Source organism: Macaca thibetana, chromosome 7 (genome assembly GCF_024542745.1).
Source record: "Macaca thibetana thibetana isolate TM-01 chromosome 7, ASM2454274v1, whole genome shotgun sequence".
Lineage (NCBI taxonomy): Eukaryota > Metazoa > Chordata > Mammalia > Primates > Cercopithecidae > Macaca > Macaca thibetana.
In genome coordinates, this window is record NC_065584.1 from 146,818,930 (window position 1) to 146,840,001 (window position 21,072).

At 45.0% G+C, this 21,072-nt stretch overlaps 1 protein-coding gene across 7 annotated transcripts in view; it reads left to right on the forward strand.

Annotated features, from left to right (window-relative positions):
• TLN2 (talin 2) overlaps positions 1-21,072 on the forward strand; it is a 456,511-nt gene that overhangs the window by 42,652 nt on the left and 392,787 nt on the right. The window lies entirely within an intron of this gene.

Below are 21,072 nucleotides of genomic sequence, written 5' to 3' on the forward strand. Positions count from 1 at the left end.
TGCATATTTATAGAGTTTCTACGCCTCTTGTGAAACATGCTGACTCCAGAAAATCCCTCACATAACTGGCAGGGGAGAGAGAAGTGTCTGTGCCCTATTTTCCTACGAGCCAAGGAGAAGCCCTTGCCAGGCAGGCATGGGGAGTACTCATCCAGATGTGTTTGACATAGTTTCTGAAATAGACCAGGGCATATGCCACTCGGTTTCTATTTTAAGATAGGTATGTTGACAGAGGCGTTGGTCCCCAAATAGAGGGGCAGAGGGTGTGAGATGTGTACTCCTAGGGTGAGGAACTGGGTGTCTTCATCTGGTGATGTGAATTTCAACCTGAAATACAAATCGTAGTGTTTTCTGGGAAGAAGACTGCAGCGCTGACAGGGCTCTGGCCTGGGCGGTTCATTCAGAGGCTCTCACCTATACCTGTTGCTGGCCACAGGGACCCAGGGGACAACCTGACCCAGAAGCCTGAGGGTTTTTGTCTTGTAACTTCTTGTTAAATCTGTATTAAATCAACTGTAAGGCTGTGGTATCCCTCTGGACTAATCAATTCCTGATCCAGGAGGCCTGATGCCCCAAAGTTCTAAAACTCCATAGGGCCTACTAAGAACCAGAGGACAAATCCTTGTACCACCTGAGTGTCACCGAGGCAGATCTCTGGGGCATACCACCTCTGTTTCTAGGCTTGGTGTTAGCCAATCTCAGGTATGTGAATTCTCTGTTTAATCCTCTTGACTCTGGACTGTGAATGTGTTACCTGCTTGCTTCGGGTCTGCTTATAGGCTGAGTTGTGTTTTCTGCTTTTGAATCAAGGTTCTGGATTTTTCCCCCAGATGGCCTTTGTACATCAGGGCCCCGTTCTGGTGTAAGGGATACTATCTTACCATACCTGCCTCAGTTATTTGAAGCTTGAGTGAATCAAGTCTCCTGTCTAGATTCACTTCCCTTCTTGTGGACCACTTCAGGTCATGAGTTCAAGACCAGCCAGGCCAACATGGTGAAACCCTGTCTCTACTAAAAATACAAAAATTAGCCGGGAGTGATGGCGGTGGGTACTTGTAATCCCAGTGACTCAGGAGGCTGAGGCAGGAGAATCACTGGAACCCAGGAGGCAGAGGTTATATAGGGAGCTGAGATTGCACCACTGCACTCCAGCCTGGGTGACAGAGCAAGACTCTGTCACTCACACACACACACACACACACACACACACACACACAAAAAAAAAAAGATTGTCTCCCTCATTTAGGCTCATCTGTTCTCCTTTCTTTTTAATATAATTTTAATTTTCAAAAAGTTAAATTTCACATGTGGTAAAAATTTAAAAAGTAGAAAGAGGTATGCAGTGAAAAGTAACTTTGCTCCAACCCATCCACTAAAAACTAAGGTCCCTTCCTAAAGGCAACCACTGTTAGTGGTATTTGTGTATTATCCTGGAAGCGTTCTATGTATATGTGTCTTTAAGTTCTGACTCCCTTCCTCTCTGAATACTCTATATAGTTTATAAGGTGTGTGTACTTATGCATCTTACTTAAAAAAAAGTTAACATTGTAAGTTATATCCTATTAGATTATATAGAATAGCCTCATTCTTTTTTAACAGCAATAGTATATTCCATTATAGTATATTCCATTGCGTCTTTTAACTGGCTCCCTATTGACATTTGGGTCATTTTTTGCGTTTTGCTGATGTGTGTGCACTCTTGCGCATGCGTGCGCTCTTTCTCTTGCATACAAGTGTGAGTACAGCTGTGGGATAAAGTCCTAAAATGATGAAGTCAGAAAGTATATTCATCTTTAATTTAATATTGCTAAATTGTCCTCCAAAGAAGTTGTATCATTTTAAATCATTTAACCAACAACGTATGAGAGTGCCTGTTCCCAGGAGTCTTTGCCAACACAGTGTATTGTCGGACTGCCCATATTTGCCAGTCCGCTAGGTAAAAATGGAATCTCATATCACTTACGGTGTGTGATGTGAGGTTGAGCATCTTTTTTTTTCCTTCAACTTTTGAGTTTAGGGGAACATGTGAGGGATGTGCAGGTTTGTTACATAGGTAAACGTGTGCCATGGTGGTTTGCTGCACAGATCAACCCATTACCTAGGTATTAAGCCTGGCATCCATTAGCTGTTCTTCCTGATGCTCTCCTTTCCACCCCCAAGACCCCAAAGTGTGTTGTTCCCCGCTCTGTGTCCATGTTTTCCTATTGTTCAGCTCCCACTTATCAGTGAGAACATGCAGTATTTGGTTTTCTGTTTCTGCCTTAGTTTGTTGAGGATAATGGCTTCCAGCTCCATCCATGTCCTTTCAAAGGATCATGATCTTGTTCTTTTTTATGGGTGCATAGTATTCCATGGTGTATATGTTCCACATTTTCTTTATCCAGTCTATCATTGATGGGCATTTGGGTTGATTCCATGTCTTTGCTATTGTGAATAGTGCTGCAGTGAACATACACATACATGTATCTTTATAGTAGAATGATTTATACTCCTTTGGGCATATACTCAGTAATGGGATTGCTAGGTCAAATGGTATTTCTGCCTGCAGATATTTGCAGAATTGCCAGACTATCTTCCGCAATGGTTGAACTAATTTACACTACCACCAACAGTGTAAAACCATTCATTTTTCTCCTCAGAAGTTGACTGTCTTTTATATGCTTGTCATTTTAATTTCTTTTTCTGTTCACTTTCTGTGTCCTTCGTCTATTATGTTGTTGTCTTTTATTCATTTGTATTTGACTTTTTAAATTATTTTATTTATTTTTTTGAGATGGAGTTTTGCTCTTGTCACCCAGGCTGGAGTGCAATGGCACAATCTTGACTCACTGCAACTTCTGCCTCCTGGGTTTGAGCACTTCTCCTGCCTTAGCCTCCCAAGTAGCTGGGATTACAGGCGCCCACCACCATGCCTTGCCAATTTTGTGTATTTTTAGTAGAGATGGGGTTTCACCATGTTGGCCCGGCTGGTCTCGAACTCCTGACCTCAGGTGATCCACCCTCCTTGGCCTCCCAAAGTGCTGGGATTACAGGTGTGAGCCACCACGCCTGGCCTTCCTTTGTGTGTATTATGGAAATTAGCATCTGTCACATGCTGTGAATACTTTCCCTCATTTTGTCTTTGTTACTAGCATTTTCACTGTAGAAAATTTGTTGTATGTAGTCAAATTTATTAATCTTTATGAATTTTGGATTTTATTTCATGCTCCATGATATCACTGTTGCCTGCCTTCTCCACTCTATCAGGATGTTTCTTGTGCCTAATTGTTTCAAACTTATGTCACAAACACATTTCTCCATACTTCTCATTGCTTTCTGCATCACAGATGTTCTGCTAACCTCCTGTTTGACCTGCGGTTCTAATTCAGTTGTCTGCCTCATCATTTATTCAATCATCCATTGATCTATTAGTTCATTGATTCCATGTTCCCTCTAAGTTCCAGGCACTGTGCTGTGTGGTAAGGATACAGTGGTGCACATGTGCCCTATGCTCAGGAGCTCATGGAAAGCATAGCCAGGCTTCCACTTAGATAGAATTCAAACTAAGAGTCCTTGGCAACTGCAGGGAGTGCTGTGCCGGAGGAATTGGTGTTCTACCCTGGCCTGGGGTGAGGCAGAGGGCGATCAGGGAAAGCTTCCTTGAGGGAATGTGTCCAACCCTATAGCCTGAGTGGGAGTTTGCCCGCTTTTCGTGAGCAGGTGGCAGGATGTCAGTGTAGGAGGAGGAAGAGAGCTTTCCCTGTTGAGAAAGCTGCCTAGGGAAAGCCCTGCAGAGTGGACAGGAGCTCAATGTGTTTGAGAAACCAGTGAAGGCCAGTGTGGCCAGAGGAGGTCTCAAGGGACTTGGAAGAATTGGGTTGTTTGGGGAGTATCTCTGGGGCTATTATGGCTTGGTCATTTGCTCCACAATTCTTTGATTTCTCTATTTTTTTTTTTTTTTGAGGCAGGGTCTCACTCTGTCCCCCAGGCTGGAGTGCAGTACCACAATCATAGTTCACTGAAACCTTGAATTTCTGGATTCAAGGGCTCCTCCTGTCTTGGCTTCCGGGTAGCTGGGACTACAAGCGTGCATGCACCATCGTACCTGGGCTAATTTTTAATTTTGTTTTGTAGAGACAGGGACTAACTATGTTGCCCAGGATGGTCTCAAACTCCTGACCCCAAGCGATCCTCCCGCCTTGGCCTCCCAAGGTGTTGGGATTACAGGCATGAGTCACCGTGCCCAGCCCAATTCTATGATTTTTCTTTTGTATACATCCTCTAACATTTCAGTAGAATTCCCAACACATTTGTTCAATGGACTTTTTAATCACTTTGGCTTTCTGTTATTTGCACAGTTGTATTTCATCTCTCATTGATCATGAGCCACTTTAGGAAAAACACCATCAAGGACTCTTAAGAGAGCACCTCCCATGCTGGTGTACAGCCTGCCAGAGGTCTAGGAATCCTTTCTGAGTAGCACACTCATCAACAGCAGTATATTAGGAGTTATTGGGGACACATGCAAGTTTCATCTTCAGTTTTACCTCCTGGTGATTGGTGGTGGCTGCTGAGAGAGATCGTGAGGCCAGGTCAGCTTCCATGGTCAAGAGTATGGTGATGGATTAATATCGGCCACACCATGGAGGTGGAAGTTACTGCCACATTGTCTCCTATTTGCCGTTTGTGATCTAGAACATTAAGTACAAAGGTAGTATTTCTTATTTTGCTGTTGTTGGACTTTTTTTTTTTTAATTTAATTTTTTTTTTTTTTTTTCAGACAGGGTCTTGCTTTGTCACCCAGGCTTGAGTGCAGTGGTATGAACAGCTCACTGCAGCCTTCAATTCCCAGGTTCGAGTGATTGTCCCACCTCAGCCTCCCAGGTAGCTGGGACTATAAGTGCAAGCCACCATACATGACTTTTTTTTTTTTTTTTTTGTGTGGAGACAGGATCTCACAGTGTTGCCCAGGCTGGTGGTGAACTCCTGGCCCCAAGCAGTCCTTCTCCCTCTGCCTCCTGAAGATTATAGGTGTGAGTCATCACACCTGGCTGAAAGGTGCTATTTTACCCTGCCCCTAGGTGTCTGTTGATATAGGTATATTTGGGCAAGAGTCATAATCATAGTACTGTGTGTCACCTGGAGCCATTCTCCTTACCGACATGAGCTTCTAATCCTAGCCCCTGCCTAAGGATACTGATGCCTCTGTTTTAGGTCAGGTTTACTTTTTTCCCCTGTAAAACTACTTTCAAAAAAACACCATGGCAGTGTGTGTGTGTGTGTGTGTGTCTGTCTGCCTGTCTGTCTATCTGTGTCTGTCTACCAATTGGTGCAGTGGCCTCTGCATCCTGAGCTATATTTTCCCCTTGAAACGATCAGGGTTAATAGCATCTGCAAAACTGTATTGATTAACATAGGCATGAATCATTTATGTGACAACTGGCAATGCAACGGATTGATTTACAGACTTTTGGGTGTAGGAGGAGCACCAGCAGGAGATTTACAGACTTTTGGGTGTAGGAAGAGACATCTATGGACCATCCCCTTTCCCACTTTCGCCTCTGGTGGCAGCAGACGCACCCTGATCCCCAAGAGCTCACTGGGGAAGGCAAGCATTAGAGAGGATGTAGTGCGATGAGCTGAGGGCCAAACAGCATTTAGAGAACCATTACAAGCCAACCTTGGTCAGGTAGTCAAATTGACTTCCAGGATGGCTGGCAAAGAGCCATCACGTGCTGCTCTAGAAAGTCCATGACATGACCTAATCCAGTAGTGGTTATTTAAGGGAAAACAGAGGGGCACTGGGGAGCAGCCAGATCACAGCCTTGCTTTTTGCACATTTGGCAGGATGTTTAAAGGGAGTAGGGGCTAATGCACTTCTCCCTGTGGAAATATGCCGTATCCTTGTAAAGTTGAAGACAGTCTTGTCTGTAAAGCTTAGTGTGTCTGAAAGATCCTTTGCTATCCAAATTCCAGTCAGCCTCATTCCCCTCTGCGGATGGAAGTGCAGCTTTATCTGCTGAGATTTTGTTCTAAACATGTCAACCTTTAAACCTTAAGGAGTTGGTGATCTCCTTACCTCTGGCCACTTGCAGCATTTGTTTGTCACATACAGTTTGGTGCATAATCAGTCAGCCCATATCCTTTACAGCGTAGCAAGTGTAAGAGGGAAGTAGGGAGGTAGGTGGGGCCAACATTCATGTTTAGGTCTGAGCCTGGGAATAAGGATGAGCACAAGGCTATTGAGACCACATAAATCCCCTGGAACAATGCCTTATCCAGTAAATGGCACTCTGCAGAGTCAGTCCTCTTTACCCTGCCAAGTTCCCCTGTGTGTGATATGCCCGGACCAGGACAGATGCTCCGGTGATCCCAAGGACCTAGGGAGGGAAGGGTCCCCTGGCTGAGCAGGCTTCAACAGTTGGATCCTTCTAGCAACAGCTGTGCTAGCACATGCTGGACTCGGGTTAAAGTCATACTTCCTACTCTTAATTTCCTGTTTCTTTTGTACTTAGGATAATGATATGGTTGTGATTTAGATGTTGCTGTCTGTAGTAGGGCTTTTCTTTATTGTTTAAAAGCTAATTAGGGAAAAAGATAATTATATGTGGTTGTAAATATATGCATTATATGTTTATGCATATGTATACAGTATAATTAGGATCAAGGATAGTAAATGCCTGACCCCTGTGCCATCACTTTTTCTCTTGCTGTCATGGCAGACATTGCTAGAAGATTATGACACTTTACTATGTACCCTAGGAAAGACAGCCACTGCCAATCAATGGGAGTTGCCACATGTGATAAAACCTGTTTGTCAGCCTAGACCTATTAATAGATTGATCCTGGAATACAGAACATTTGACCTATCTGAGCCAGTTGTGTTTTTTTTTTGAGATGGAGTCTTGCTCTGTTGCCCAGGCTGAAGTGCAGTGGCACGATCTCAGCTCACTGCACCCTCCGCCTCCTGGGTTCAAGGGATTCTCCTGCCTCAGCCTTCCGAGTAGCTGGGATTTACAGGTACCTGCCACCACTCCTGGCTACTTTTTGTATTTTTAATAAAGACAGGGTTTAGCCATGTTGGCCAGGCTGGTCTCGCGCTCCTGACCTCAGGTGATCTGCCCACCTTGGCCTCCCAAAGTGCTTGGATTACAGGTGTGAGCCACCGTGCACCTGTATCTTAGCCAGTTTTTATGGGTTGGGTCAGCATGCTACCAGCCTCTGGAAGCCCCACAGTGAGAATAAATGTTTATTTCTGTTGAATGGCAAGTCAATGACTCTCTAATTGTGAAAGCCTCTGGCTAGTGTTAGACTTTTTCCCTTTGGGTATGCATTGTCCTGTGTGAACATTGAGATTTTTGGCCTTCATTCTAGTGAGCTTACAGTTTCGAAAGTTGATTTGGCTTGAAGTCAGAGGCCGTTAATTAGGGGGCAAGAAGATATGTGGTGTTCCTGTATTTCAGCTGTCTCTGGGTTAACAAGGGTCAGGGTTATTCTAGGGACAGGAACTCCCTGTGCGGAAACAGGGCCTATGATACCATGTAAAGCAGGACTCCCAGGGCAGTGACCGGAGTTTAGACAGGGCAGGATAACCTGGATGGTCTCTTCATTTACTTGATTTAGGCGTGTTCTTATTTCCTCATTTTACAGATGTTCATGAAGAACCCGCCATGTGCTCGATACTGCTGTCTATCCCAGGTTCATTTTATATCTTGGCTCACCTGCCTCCTCAATCTCGTGGTCTTCTGTCTTTCAAGTCTTAGTTTGGGCCTCTCATGAACTTGATTCTTTCTGCCTTTCAGAGGGAATATGTAACTTAATGTTAGCATTTAATTAATTCTGAGTTGAAACATGGATTTATGGTATGCCTTGCTTCTTTAAACTCCCTGCATTTAAGATTGAGATAGAGATCAAATTGTCCCTAATTCTTACATATCATCCCCCTCTCCTTTCTTAAGCGTATGGTACAGGTTTTATTCATTGGGAGAACAGCATTTTGAACTTGGCAAGAGCATAGTCCTGTCTGCAGATCGGTAAATACAACCAAATGGCAGAGCATTTTTTCTGTAATAGACTCCTAACCTAATGGGTGAGGTGGTGTTTGTGCCGAACACTGGGGAGGAAGGTGCTGACTGTCCTCACTGTCCTTCTCTGCTGTGGTGAATGTTTCCATGGCAACCTCTCTTGGTGTTCTCTTTTACCCCTATCCCTGTCTTGCCCTTGGCTGTGGCCTCCTGGATCCCCGCAGCTGGAATTATTGACCGTCCTACTTTTATTTATGATTGATACTTCCCTTTTAAAGTAGAGCTGTGATGGAAAGCAGCGTGTGATACCAGTGTACATCTCTTATCCCTTCAAAAGTTTCGCTCCTTGAGGCAGTTTCAACCATTTTTTGTATCCTCCCCATGCACTGCTCAGCAAATACTGAAAGCATGAATGACTATGATAGCAAATACTGCTCTGAAGGAAGCAGTCTATAAAACAGGCTATTTCTATCTTGGAAAACAGCCTGTGGAAACAAAGCCAGGTTCTGGATATAGTCACATTGGTATATAATAGATAGCTGGTTCCTCAGGTGCTTTATCCATCTCCTGCCCACTTCACATTCATGCTCTGGGACAGCGTTTCCTGATGAAGCTCACTTTCTGATGAAAATCCATTGAATTAGTGATGGGTCAGGTGTGGGTGAGTTTAACATGGTTCTAGTACAAGCAGAGATGGATTTGGCAAGATGTGTAGCTTTAGGGCCCCTCACATGGAGGGATCCCTTCCGAGGCCTTGTGCTCATTTGTATTATTTACTGATCTAATTTTTTTGGGACACCGTCTTGCTCTGTCACCCAGGCTGGAATGCAGTGGCACAATCATAGCTCACTGCAGGCTCGAACTCCTGGGCTCGAGTGATCTCTGCGCTTCAGCCTCCTGAGTAGCTGGGAGTACAGCCACATGCAACCATGCCTGGCTTTTTAACTTGTGTGAGCTTCATGTGAACCCACCCCTGAATACAAGTAAACAGAAAACACTGAGGTAAACTAAAGATAGAGTAAACCAAGATATTATGTCCTCCTCTCTACTCTTGCACAGTCACTCAACACTCCTGACACCATTGTGCATTGGGGCGGGAGGGCGTTCCCCACACAAATCTATTCAAGGCAGAGTCTTGAGTGGACACCAACTGGATGGCCTCTAATTTAACTCAATTTTTACACCATCTACCTGGAGATAGAGGGTCAGATCCCACAGGTGGATGGTTTAGCCTCACAAGATTGTCCCCACTTCAGATGCCAGTCCGCACTGCTGGGAAAGGGAGAGGGGCCAAAGGTTAAATTGATCACTGATGGCCAGTGATGTGATCAATCATGCCTGTTTAATGACACCTCTATTAAAAACATGAAGGACTGGGTTCAGACGAGCTTCCAGATGGATAAACACGTGGAGGTTCATGGAGAGTGGTGTGCCCCACCGAGAGGGCATGGAAGCTTCACACCCCTTCCCTCATACCTCGCCCTAAGCATCTCTTCTATGTGGCTGTCCATCTTTATGCTTTGTAATGTTAATGATAAAAGGGTAAAGGTCAGTGAAGGGTTTCGTTGAGAGCTGTGAGTTGCTCTTACAAATTAAGTGAACCTAAGGATGGGTCATGGGAACCCTGATTTATAGCCTGTTGGTCAGAAGCACAGGTCACAACCTGAGGCTTGTAGGGGACAGTCTTGTGGAACTGAGCCCTCAAGCCCGACACCATGTCCAGGTGGATAATGTCAGAATTGAGTTAAATTAGAGGATGTGGCCTGGTGTGGTGCCTCACGCCTGTGATCCCAGCACTTTGGGAGGCTGAGGTGAGTGAATCACCTGAGGTCAGGAGTTCCAGACTAGCCTGGCCAACATGGTGAAACCCCGTCTCTACTAAAAGTACAAAAATTAGCTGGTGTGGTGGTGCGTGCCTGTAAACTCAGCTACTTGAGAGGCTGAGGCAAGAGAATCGCTTGAACCCGGGAGGTGGAGGTTGCAGTGAGCCGAGATTGCACCGTTGTACTCCAGCCTGGGGGGACAGAGTAAGACTCCGTCTCCAAAAAAAAAAAAAAAAAAAAAAAAAAAATTATAAATAAATAAATAAATAAATAAATTAGAGGATGCCCAGCTGGTGTCTGCTGGAGAGTCACCTGGGAAACTGCTTGGTTGCTGTGTGAGGAGAAATCCCCATACATTTTGGTGACCAGAAGTTTAGTATTGACTGTGCTGTGTGAGATAATAGGAAAAAAAACATTTTGTTTTTTCTTTCTCTATATTTTAATACCCAACCTTCAAAATAAAATCAAAACAAACATTTTGCTGCTGTGGGAAATTACTACACATTTAGTAGCTTAAGGCAACACACATTTATTAACTTGGGGTTCTAGAGTTCAGAAGTCCTAAACTCAAGGTGTCAGCAGGGCTGTGATTTTTCTGGAGGCTCTAGGGGAGAATCCATTTCTTTGCTTTTTCCAGCTTCTTGAGGCCGCCTGCAGTCCTTGGCCTGTGGTCCTATCTTCCGTCTTCCGAGCCAGCAGTGCCATGTCTTCTAAGCTCTCTCTCACCTCTCCTTCCACTGTCCCACCTCCTGTCTTCTGACGTTGGCCCTCCTACCTTCCCTTTTTTCAGGACCTTTGTGATTACATGGGGTGCACGTGGATAATCCAGACTAATCTCCCCATCTCAAGATCCTCCTCGATCATGTTTGCAAAGTTCCTTTTGCCATGTATGATACCATTCACAGGTTCTAAGGATTGGGGTATGAACATTGTTGGGGGGCCATTGTTCAGACTACTGTAGTTATAATTTAATACTAAATTTGTTATATTCTTTGGCAATCCAGTTTAATAAATGCCTTCGGTTATCTCTTCTGATAGCAGTGTTTGGTTTTTGTGCCCTTCCTGCTTCCTTAACTGGTTCTAATATACAACTTTAATTTGTTTTATCACCATCAACAATTTCTGTTGGACAGTGACATTAATTGGTAAAAGTTCTACGTCTTTGTTATAATACTAACAGTTGGGCAATAGGAACATATTTTGGGCTATGAATGAGCTCTTTATTAAAGCTGTAAAGGAAGATTTCTTTTCCTCTTCATCAATTTGTATTCGCAGCTACCTCAAAGGAGGCCCAATCAGCATCTATTAAAATTCCTAAACTTCAAACTTTAGATTAAAGGAGCATTGGAAAGAGATGAGATGAGAGTAGGGTATGGACATTCTTTCCTCATTTTCCCTGATTTCACCTGCTGATTGGCGAATCTGAGATTCACCTGCTGATGGGGGAATCTGAGCTTCACCTGCTGATTGGAGAAGCTGAGATTCACCTGCTGATAGGGGAATCTGAGATTCACCTGCTGATTGGGGAAATCTGAGATTCACCTGCTGATTGGAGAAGCTGAGATTCACCTGCTGATAGGGGAATCTGAGATTCACCTGCTGATTGGGGAAATCTGAGATTCACCTGCTGATTGGGGAATCTGAGATTCACCTGCTGATTGGGGAAATCTGAGCTTCACCTGCTGATTGGGGAATCTGAGAGTCACCTGCTGATTGGGGAATCTGAGTCACCTGCTGATTGGGGACTCTGAGAGTCACCTGCTGATTGGGGAATCTGAGAGTCACCTGCTGATTGGAGAATCTGAGATTCAATCTATAGGGTGTGTATAAAATGGGAGTCTGAGCCAGATGCAGTGGCTTATGCCTGTAATCCCAGCACTTTGGGAGACGGAGGACAGAGGATCGCTTGGGCCCATGAATTTGAGATCAACCTTGGTAACAGCGAAACCCTGTCTCTATGGAAAACAAAAAATTAGCCAGGGATGGTGATATGCGACTGTAGTCCAGCTACTTGGGACGTTGAGGTGGGAGGATCCCTTGAGCCCATGACAGTGAGCCGTGATTGTGCCACTCTGTTCCTGCCTGGGTGACAGAGCAAGACCCTGTTTCAAAACAAAGGGGAGAATCTGTTTTCTAGCAGTTCATTGATGTTAGCAGTTTACCATCTAGTCAGGAACGTTTATTGAGCACCTACTGATGTGAGCCTTGGAGGGATTCTAATAGCTAATGGTGGGGTGGAGCCGCTTGAACCTAGAAAGAAGTCTAAGAAGCTACAGCCAGAGAGGGAGAAGGCAGGCCAGGGAAATGCTGAGGAGGAGAGTAAGGCTAGTAATTCTGGATGCTGCTTAGAGGGCAGGACGAGGAGATCTGAGAAATGGCCTTGGTCTTCGATGATGTGAGGTTACTGGTCTTCATGGAGGTGACAAATCCCATGTGGGCCATATCTTCAGATGACTTCATTCTCTGGATGGAGTGGTTTGAATCTTAGGTAAGAAATACGTTCCATGAAGCGGCATAGGCCTTTGTCTTGGAGCTTTTTGAATTCCCAAATTTGTGAATACTCCCATAGCATATAACTTACCCTATAAAATGGAATAATGTAGACTTTGAAGATTTTGAATTGGTCAGTATTTCTGCTTTCTAAAGAACCATCATTTCTTAGTCCTTTTGCCTTTGTCTCCATTTCTGGCACCAGCACAAGGCTGTTAGTAACTGGTGCTGTCATTGGTTCTTCACCGCATGGTCCTGACTCACTCTTGTGTCATGACCAATGGTGAGATGTGTTAAAGCCATTTGCTTCTAATTATTGGCTAAGGCTCTAGACTTTATGGAGGACTTACTAGAAAAAGGAAGCAAAGCAACTGTTGTATTATTGCTTTTCCCACGTATGAATTCCAAAGTGCTTTACTGAGTGCGGCAGGAGGGCTAGAAGCAGAGCCAGCTGCTGCTGGGGTGCATATGGTGTTGGATGCTGACAAAGGCATGTGGGGTTGTGCAGCATTGCCTGTCATCTGCAGTGTTGGTGCATGTGTATGTTTGGGGGTTGGTTGAGAGCCACTGGGCCTTACTGATGAACTAAAAGTACAAAGAACCACTATGCTTTAACGAAATTACAGTTATTATGTATCATGACCATGGAGTTACCAGGCAAATGCCCAGTGTCAGCTATCCAGGTCAAGTTCTGGGCAGGAGAGAGAATACCAGGCTTGGGGATACCAGGGGTCAGGGAGGCCTTGTTAGCAGAATTGATCTTTAAGATAGAACTGGAGCTGTTGAAATGCCCAGGCTGCAGCACCTGCAGGTGTGACCCAGCTGACCCCAGGCCTCCAGAGCAGTCGTTCTTATCCCTGCCTGTGGATGGGAATCACCTGTGGCATTACAGCGACCTCCACCTCCACCTTTGTAGGTCTTGAATCTGTATTAGCAAATAACAACTCCCTTTCCTTCTGCCCCCAAGCAACTCTAACGTATATGCTATGTATGTTAGAGTTTATCTCATGATACTTTTAGACTGGTGGAGGAATAAGAGGTATCATAGTTTCATCATTGGAACTCTTTAGGAACAAACAGTGACTCACATGCATAATACACTGGTGCACACACACATCCTTAAGTAGCATTCGTTTGACTATAATCAGGCCTTACATATATTGTATCAGTAAACGTAAATGTAGTTGAGAAGTAAAATGCTGAAACTATTAATGTGATGTTTCAATGAAAGTCAAGTGTCTTACTCAGCTATACAAATTACAAATGTCAGTATTTGATTTTCTTTTTTTGAGGGTGGGTGCTGGGGGAGACAGGGTCTTGCTCTGTCACCGAGGATGGAGTGCATTGGCCCAATCACAGTTCACTGTACCCTCGACTTCCTGGGGGGCTCAAATAATCCTTTCACCTCAGCCTCCCAAGTAGCTGGAACTACAGGCACATGCCACCACGCCCAGCTAATTTTTAAATGTTTAGTAGAGATGAGGGCTCACTCTGTTGCCTAGGCTGGTCTCGAACTCCTGGGCTCAAGGGATCCTCCCAAAGTGCTGGGATTACAGGCATGAGCCATCGCCCACTGGCCCTTTCTTGATATTCTTGATACTGAGCTCTGTAGTCTTAAACTCCTAATAAGCATTCTGGAATCTTCAGAGTGCCTAACTCCCATTTTAGCAGAGCTTGGGTCTTCTTTTTGTATTTTAATTTCTTGTAATTGGTATGCCTCTGTCCTACTGCCTTTGGTATTCAGATCACTAGAATACCTTAGATTCCTTTACCTGCTGGAAAACCAGCTGGAGTCTGGAAGAGTAAGGCTTATTTAAATCACAGAAGGAACACTAGCTAGTGAGTCAGAAGACTTGGGTCTTGGTTCTAGTCATGGTTCCACTATTGACTTTTTTGTGACTTTGGATGATCTATTTTATATCTCTGGACTTCAGTTTTCTTATATAAAAAGTGAGTGGAACTTGATCGCTGTGATTTTAAACACTTTTTGCGTTCTAAGACACATCTGTGATTTTTACTATTGGATCTAATGCTTTCAAATCAATCTATGTATTCAGAACGTCTACAAGGCTGGACTGGGGGCTGTAGGGTGTTCAAAGACATGTAAGACACGCTCCTAGCTTAAATGAATATTCTACTTAAGATAATATGTAAATACACCCAGAACTAAAGAAATAAGATTAAATAACCATTCAAGTCAAACATGGCATAATTAGTTGTTAGATGAATGGAATAGATCAGCATTTCCCAAACTCTAACGTGGATCATCAGTTCTGCAAGAAGTTAATAGGGCTTCCTGAACAAATGGGTTTTTAGGTCAGTGGAGTTTAGAAAATGTTGGGTCAAACAAAATTAAACAGTTTATTTATTAAAGCCTTCTTGAGGCCTTTAATAAATTAATCTCCATAATGAACGCATAGCTGCATAATCTTTGGTTTGCCAGACTTTGTTCAAGAAGCCCTTAATTTTTTTTTTTTTTTTTTAAGTGAGGAACTGTTCACTAATTGAATGAAGTGCAATTTGGGAAGCTGGTTTTAGTGCTAAGTGTGTTAGAAGTTGAAGGTGAGAGAGGTAGTTTCAGCCTGGATGGCCAAGGAAAGTTTTAGGAGGTGGTGGGTCCAGAATGTTGGGGTGGGTTTGCATAGAGGGAGGGGCTGGGAGGAGCACTTGGAAACAGCATGTGGCTGAGTTGTGAGACAAGTGAATGGAATGGAGTGGTGGATGCTTCACACTTCAAAATCTCTGAGGCTCAGTCTTTTTCCTGGAAGTGCTCCTTGGACAGAGTTTCTTTTCTTTTTTTTTCAGGCTGGAGTGCAGTGGCTCGATCTCAGCTCACTGCAAGCTCCGCCTCCCAGGTTCACGCCATTCTCCTGCCTCAGCCTCCCAAGTAGCTGGGACTACGGGCGCCCACCACCACGCCCAGCTAATTTTTTGTATTTTTAGTAGAGATGGGGTTTCACCATGTTAGCCAGGATGGTCTCAATCTCCTGACCTCGTGATCCGCCCCCCTTGGCCTCCCAAAGTGCTGGGATTACAGGCGTGAGCCACTGCACCCGGCCCAGGGTTAACTTTTCTCCCAAGTTCGAAATCCCCAGAGGCTATGAAGGGCTCTCGGGCCCCGCCCCACTCACTCATGTGCATTTCTGGTTTTGTTCCTGCTATGTCCCATTACAAGCCAATTCCTGGGCTTGCTCAGTCTGACGGGCTACCTACCATGAGGTGCTCATGACACCAGAATAGAACTTGGCTATTTCCTCACTGTGAGTTGGCCAGGACTGAGCTTCCAAAGGCTGGCCGAGGGCTGGCTGCCACTGATGCAGAATCCTTCGATGAGGAGCCCAGGAATCTGTATTTCCAACAGGTCCCAAGTCCTTGGATGTAGGGGACGAACTTGGAGCAGAAGCAGCATGGCTCTAATTGGGCCCAGGGAGCCCGCATAGTGCCTCCTTACATTAAATTTCACTGGATCCTCTCAATTGCCCTGGGGAAGGCTTGGGTGATCTATGTGCTATCAGCTCCAGTCCACAGCACTGAGGAGTAACGGGATTCCCAGTTGTTAAGGGCCTAATTCCATATAGCTTCCCTTGAACAAGTACATCCCATTGCTTTACAGAATTAGGTAGCAGTTATTGAGTCACTCATTTGCAAATGTAGTTATAGAAATGCACGATCATATTAGAAGGATCCAGGGAGGAAAGAGGCTTGCACTGGGCAGGCTGAAGGAGCTTCACCTCTGGATTCGGTTTATTCTGTTGTGTGTTTGCTGTTCCTCCAGTACCCTCTGTCATGTGCTGCTTTTCTAAAACCTGTGTGGAATTATTTATTACAGAGAGATGCCAGGTTTATTACTTTTAAGGGCGAGAACACTTGACATGCAGCGGGAGGGAAAGACATGGACGTTGTAATCCTGTGGCGTAGCTTATTTTTAATCACAGAGAGAAATGCTGAGGTTTGTTTTAACTGAGATGCAAAATGTTAGAAATAAGCTTTGGTTGTTAGGAATAGTTATTCATGGAGCAGTCTCTAGATTCACTAGTATGTTATCCCAAATCTGAAGCAAGCAAGTCCTTTTAAAGCTCAACATCAGAACTCATGTACTGACCTAGTTTAAAATGTTAAAGTGCAGCTCATCCTATCAGGAGAAAACTACTATAGAGCATGCTCTTTGAGTTTCTTCTTTATTTATTTAGGGGGCTGCTTTTTTCCTCAGAGGGCATTAGTTGCATAATTTTGCAGGGCAACTGGCTTCTTACTCCTTTTGCATTCCTTTGTGGTGTCTCAGCTTTGCAGTTTTAGGGGAAAATGAGCTTTGATGTGTAGTAAAAATCATAACTGATTTTAATATAAAATAGTGAATGCTGGGTATTAAACTCCTTGGCAGCAGGAAAAATAACATGTCAGAGAGCATTAGTTTTCAAAACCTGAAATGAAGTGGCTTAACTCATCAACAGAAGCCCTGGCGATGCAGCAAGTCTTAAGAGGAGGGGACTCAAATGGATTGGTGAGTGGTATGGGGAGGGGTATCTGGGGCTATAATTCCTCCATGCGTAGATCTTGAAAAGTCTTATGCATGACCCAGATCTTTTGTTTCTAGGGGAGGGTCTTTGTCAAGAGTTTGGTCCTGATGCTGAAGTGCTTTCTTCCTGTTCCTCTCTCCTCTGCTAAGATCCTTGGGGCTGCAGTAGTTACTTGATAGCCCAGTAGATGAGCTGGCAGAGGGCAGGAAAGTTGAACATTCCTGTGCAGCACCTTTTGGATCAGGACTGCTCTAGTGTGGAGAATCCCTGTCCTCCCAGGGCCAAATTCCCCTTTAAAAACAGGCTGGGCGTGGTGGCTCATCTTGTAATCCCAGCACTTTGGGAGGCCAAGGCAGGAGGGTTGTTTGAGCCCAGGAGTTAAAAAAATAAAAATAAAAATTACTGGACGTGGCCTGTAGTCCCAGCGACTTGGGAGGCTGAAGTGAGAGGATTGCTTGAGCCCAAGGAGGTTGAGGCTGCAATGAGCTATGATCAAGCCACTGCACCCCAGTTTGGGTGACAGAGCCAAACCCCGTCTTTGAGAAAACAACAACAGAACCTTGGCCAAAGCTATGCATAGAAAGGACAAGAGAAAGTTGGCAAGTAGCCATATTTCCAGGCTTGGCATTCACAATCAAAAGTGCATGGTTCCGTGATTTTCTGTCTTTATTTTCTGAAATCACAACTTCCCCCTTGCTTCCTTCTTGCTGTTTCTTCTCTGTCCTGGTTGTAAAAGAATTTGGGCTCCTGGTGGAGTTCTGCCACTGTCACTCTCTTGCTCACAAATCTTCAGTAGTTCCCAGTTGCCCCTGTACCTGGACCCCAACTTCCTCTCCTAATGTTTTCTAGTGTCTCCTGCAGAAACTCTCCTCTGGCTTCCAGGCGCTCTCAGCTTCCAGGCTGACCTCTCAGTGTGGGTCTCGGTAGAGTCTTCACCTTTCGGCTTTTACTCAGACTCCTTGCCTGAAATGCTCTTCTCCCCACCAACCACTAGATCCTACCCTTGGATGGAGTATGCGCGGGGAATTGTTGCTTGTGCACTGGAGTGTGATATCTGAAGCCTAGCAAGGAGGCAAATCCAGAAGCTGATGGTGTATCTGAGTCACTGTGTTTATAGAAAGCTTATCCTTTCGTTAACTGGGGCACGAGTTGAACTTGTATGTAAATACATATTCAGCATAGATAGTCCCCTGTAGGAGATACAGTTGGGGATTCAGCTTTTTTTTTAACCTAACATCTGTGAGTATTGCCCTACATCATTAAGTGGCCCCCATCCTCTGTGTGTGTTTGTGTGTGTGTGTGTGTGTGTGTGTGTGTGTGTGTGTGTGTGTGTGTGAGAGAGACCGGATCTCACTTTGTCATCTGGGCTGGAGTGTGGTGGCATGAACACTGATCACTGCAGCTTCCACCTCTTGGGCTCAAGAGATCCTACTGCCTCAGCCTCCTGAGTAGCTGAGTACTAGCTCCGGTGTGCTACTATGCCTAGCTAGCTAGCTAATTTTGTAGAGCTGAGGCCTTGCAATATTGCCCAGGCTGGTCTCGAGCTCCTGGGCTCAAGCTGTCCTTCTACCTCAGCCTCCTAAAGTGTTGGAATTATAGGCATGAGCCACCATGCCTGGCATATATATCGATCGATCGATCTATCTATCTATCTATCTATCTTTGTTATTTTTGTTTATTTTATTTTATTTTTTTTTAGCTCAAATGTTGTTTCTCCATTCTTGTTCTTTTAGTGTATGGTCTGAGGATCCCTGCCTTTACAATTGCCTGGAGTGGTCTTTTTTTTTTTTTTTTTTTTGGTAGAGATGAGGTCTTGCTATGTTGCCCAGGCTGTTCTTGAACTCCTGACCTCAAGTGATTCTCCTACCTTGGCCTCTCAAAGTGCTTTAGTGGATTATAGGTGTGAGCCACTGTGTCTGACCTGCCTGGTTCTTGCTAAATTTGAAGATTCCTGGGCACTACTGCAGACCCAGAGCAGAGTCCAGGAGAGGACCAGGGCACACTGATGTGATTCTAAGGGCCATGTGTACCACAGCCCCACTGCTAGCCCCTGGAGTCTGCAAACTGCCCCATGTGTCTAGGGCATGGTGTGAGGGGCTAGTTGTGGCAGTCTGGCCAGGTCAGGGTTGGGTGGGCAAGTAAGGGCTGCCGAGGAGAATCTGGATTCTTAAGAGGAGTTGACTGGGTTGGGCGCGGTGGCTCACACCTGTAATCCCAGCACTTTGGGAGGCCGAGGTGGGCAAATCACGAGGTCAGGAGATCGAGACCATCCTGGCTAACATGGTGAAATCCCATCTCTACTAGAAATACAAAAATTAGCTGGGCATGGTGGTGTGTGCCTGTAGTCGCAGCTACTCAGGAGGTGGAGGCAAGAGAATCGCTTGAACCCGGGAGGCAGAGGTTACAGGGAGCCAAGATGGTGCCATCACACTCCAGCCTGGGCGACAGAGCGAGACTCCATCTCATAAAAAGAAAAGAGGAATTGGCTCCACAAACCTGATTACCTGGCCAGGGATTGACCAGGACTGTGGTGAGGGAGCCTTTGCTGCTGTCCTCAACTAGCTTTTGGGCCTTGCAGAGGTCTGTGGGCTTCAGGAATGCTTTCTGCCCTTGACTCTGTTTTATCTTTTGATGGTACATATCAGAGCCATGGCTAGAGTGCCCCAAGTCTTGTTTTGTGTCAAACACCCTCCAAGGCAGACGACCTGCAGTTTTAGATCATATATTTATGTGACATGATGCCTGCTTAGGGGTCTCCAGAGTCAGAAGTGGGGTGGGTGTGTGTGTGTGTACGTGTTGATATTCTTGGGCAAAGGGTGATTCTAACTGCAGAGACCATGCGTCCTCCAGCCCCGAGGCTTCCCTGGCGCCTGTGGAGACAAGCTTCATTGCCTGTAGGGTTCTGGTCCTGGATCGTTTCTTAGAGCTGAGCATGAGGTGATGCCAAGGCCCTTAGGATGCACCAAGGGTGAAAGAATAGTGGAGTTGTGAGGGTGCTTCTGCAGGGAGCCCCGAGGCCTAGACAGACGGGAGCCAGGCGGGCTTGCGAAATGTTCTCCCTGGCTGCAAACCTGCTCCTCCTTCTGCCCTGGCCTTCCTTGCATTTCATTTATATCCTGCTGATTTGATTTCCTTTTGCATTGTGTAAGGTTCTTAGTAGATACCTATTCCATGAAGTTAGAGATGAAGTAGACACAAGAGAGAGAGAAAGAGCTGGCTAAGCTGGAAATGAGAAGGAAATCGAAAGTTTAAGAACACATTGTGGTAAAAATAAACATAACATAAAATTTACTACTTTAACTATTTGTAAGTGTATAGTTGAGTGGCATTAAGTACATTCACATTGCTGGGCAGCATCACCGCCATCCATCTCCAGAACTCTTTCATCTTGTATCACTGAAACTGCCCATTACCACTCATCCTCCTTCCCTCCAGCCCTTGGCAACCACCAGTCTACTTTGTCTTTATGATTTTGACTACTCTAGGTCCTCAATCAGTGGAATCATACAGCATTTGATTTTTAAGTTCACATTTTTCTGTGTCGATATTTTGAGTAAGTCCAATAAGTTAAGAAGGGGAGAAGGGACTTGACTTGCCTCTCCTTTGGAGGCAATCCTCCTGCTCCCTTCTGCCTGCCCTTGTTGCCCAGAGTGGCGGGGTCGGTGTACTGCTTTGCCTAATCCTCTGTGTAGAATGGGCTGGCAGCTGGAGGCTCTCGAAGTTTGCTTCCAGCTGTTCTTGGGATTTAGTGTTTTCTCTGGAATGAAGATGAAGCAGGGTTGCCAGATAAACTACAGGCTGCCCAGGTGAATTAAATCTCAGATAAGCAGTCTATCATTTATAGTATAAGTATCTTCCAAAGATTGCATGGGAAATACTTATACTGCAGAATTATCTGTGGTTTACCTGAAATACAAGTTTAACTAGATTTCCTCCATTTTTGCTTGCTAAATTTGGGTGATGCAACGGTGAACACACAATAAAGCAGCTCATTGGTAAAAGGGCATGCAGCTGGCTAGAAAGATTTTGAGAGATGGGTAGATTCGATGGTGCAGAGAGAGAGGCCATTTGGCATTGTCAACCTACTTTTTTTTTTTTGGTAGAATATTAACTTGGATCCTAAAAGTAGGATTGGAAAGTAGCTGCATAGACTCCTGTCATTTGTGTCTTCAGAGAAACAAGCAGCGAGTACTGGCTAATGACAGTATGATCTGCACATGGCAGGTGCCAAAAGTGTGC